Raw genomic sequence first — 2,629 nt, 5'->3', positions numbered from 1 at the left:
AGTCTTATGGGCACCTTGATTTTTCTCAGTGAGATCCATTTTAGACTTTTGACCTCCAAAACTGTAAGAGTAAATTTGTGTTGTTTTAAGCCACTGAGTTTGTAGTAAATTTGTTATAGCAGCAATAGGAAACAGATACAGAAAATAAGTTTTTCAGATAAATACACAATAATCACATGATTGTAACAATTTATTTAACCATTCCTATATTGTTCAACCTTTAGATTGTTTTCAATTTTTCCCTATTATAAATAATGCTGAAATGAACATACTTAAGCATAAAATTTTGGCAGGTACCTCTGGTTATTTTCTTAGGTTAAAAGCCTAGATGTGGAATGACTACTGTAAAGGTTATTTTGTTTTGTTTTTTGTACTTTAAAATACAGAGAAGGTACAGAAAATCATACAACGAACACCTATATTTCCGCATTCAATGTTAACTTTTATTAGCATTTTATATGATAGAGTTTAAGAACATCTTAACATCTCTTACCCACCTGCTTCCCTACTTCCATATCTTCTGAAACAAATACTGCAAAGTATGGAATGATTCACAAATGTGTCAACCATCCTTGCACAGGAGCCCAATTAATCTTCTCTGTGCTGCTCCAATTTTAGTATACATAGTGATAAATCAAACATCATGGTTTTCTTTTAATCTTTAAAAAATTTTTATTATTATTTTTTGAAGAAACATTTTGTTGTTGTTAGTTGCTGTTGAGTTGATTCTGACTCATGGGGACCCCATACATGCAGAGTAGAACTGCTCTATATGGTATTCAAGGCTGCGGCCTTTCAGAAGCAGATCACCAGGCCTGTCTTCCAAAGCACCTCCAGGAGGGCTTGAACCACTGACCTTCGGACTAGTTGTCAAGCACTTAACTGTTTGTACCACCCTATCTGAGGGACATAGCCAAGGTTATAAATTACAGGTTGTTTATGGCAATAACATTTTTAGACTCAAAATTATGAAATTTCATAGAAAAGAAAAGCTTAAGTATAAGGCAAAAGAATAAGAAAAAGAAAGGCAGAACTGAATAATGCCCTAAACCTAGCTCTGTTTTTCTAGCTGTGGATTTTATTTTCTCTGTTAATTTTACCTCATATTTAAAGTATTAAAATGTAAGTTAAGATCTAAAATATTCAAATTATTTATTTAAAAGCCATTACTAATTTTGTCACAGTTCTCAATTTTGTCAGATTGGCCTGAGTTCTGAACTATAAAGAGAAGGCAATGAAAAGGGTATTGTTTCCTTTACTATAACTCTACTGTTTTACTAGGGTGTCGTAGAGGCTACTTTGCAATCTTGTTTGAGAATAGGTCCCTTTGTCTATCTTGGTCATAATTTGGGCAAACACTCTACTTAAGCAGAGCAGAAGTCAGTTATGAGAATGAGGATTCATTCCTATTGTAGAATATTGCAAAATTGGAAGTTTCACTTAAAAGCATCTCCAAATAAAAATGTCTGAAATACAAGATTTTCTCAAGATCTGTAACTTGTAAATAGCTTTTATATTCCAAATTGTATATATGACACCATTCCATTTTTATTGAAAACAATTATTTTGATTCATGTGGAAGAACAATTATTTTTTTAAATACATTGGGGATATCAGGTTGAGATAAGAACTCTGGTCATTCTAAATATTCTGACACCTTAATTTTTAGAAAGTAAAATTTATATAAGAACAACGTGATGTGAATTACCACCATTTAAATGATACACATTTAAATTAATTCCTATCAAATATTTTAAATAAGCAAAGGCCTATAATAAGGCCCAGAACCAGTGTTTGTGCAATATGTCACATGAAATATTTATTTTATTTCTTACATTTCACAAGAAAAGTAATATATGCACCACCTTCTCAGATGAAGGACAAGCAAAGTGGTTTGTTTATTCAACAATAATTTTTTTTTAGGAAGCTAAATCTAAGAATAACTAAATAATAAATATTTGTATATATAAACAATAAGAGACGTATCCATAATTAAAGGGCTAATCTTTTCCTAGAGAGAAAATATATATCTGTCTTTAAAATAATGAGAACATATGAATAATGGACTATCCCATACAGGTATTTTTTACTTATCCTGATAAGTGAAGCAAGGGGAAAAAATAACTACCATAAATGCTTCTAGAAAGCCCTGTAGGTGAAACCATTGCTTTGGAATCCAAAGGATTTATGCTATGACTGGTAATATATAAACTCATAACTAAGAAAGAGCTATTTAATAAGATGGGCTGGTCCTCATCTCGGCTATTACTTTCTAAATTCTGAATAACAACACCTCATTATATAAACGGATTATAATCTTAGAGGAATGTGTTTTGTACTTAATTTTTTAATTTATGCCTCTTACTTTCTAATTTGACTAAAACTAACTTCAGAAATGTAGAAGCTGAAGAGAAGATTTTTTAAATAGCATGCATTATTATTTCATAGGGGTACATTTTTACCTTTTTTTTCCTCTTAATTTTTTTTTATTGTACTTTAGGTGAAGGTTTACAGAATAGTTTCTCATTAAACAGTCAGTACACATATTGTTTTATGACATGGGTTAACAACCCCATGACATGTCGACACTCTCCCTTCTCGACCTTTTTTTTTTTTTTTTTGGTGAAAA

The 2,629-nt window shown here is 31.0% G+C and overlaps 1 non-coding gene across 1 annotated transcript; it reads right to left on the bottom strand.

The window, feature by feature from the left end:
* Window positions 1–535: 535 nt before the first annotated feature.
* On the bottom strand, window positions 536–642 carry LOC111821285 (U6 spliceosomal RNA). Its single transcript, XR_002824730.1, has one exon. It is a non-coding gene; the product is annotated as a U6 spliceosomal RNA (small nuclear RNA).
* Between the last annotated feature and the right edge of the window lie 1,987 nt (window positions 643–2,629).

This window comes from Trichechus manatus, unplaced genomic scaffold, assembly GCF_000243295.1.
Source record: "Trichechus manatus latirostris isolate Lorelei unplaced genomic scaffold, TriManLat1.0 scaffold00075, whole genome shotgun sequence".
Lineage (NCBI taxonomy): Eukaryota > Metazoa > Chordata > Mammalia > Sirenia > Trichechidae > Trichechus > Trichechus manatus.
Note: the sequence above shows the minus strand (reverse complement) of the source record. Positions and strands in the feature narration are given on the sequence as shown.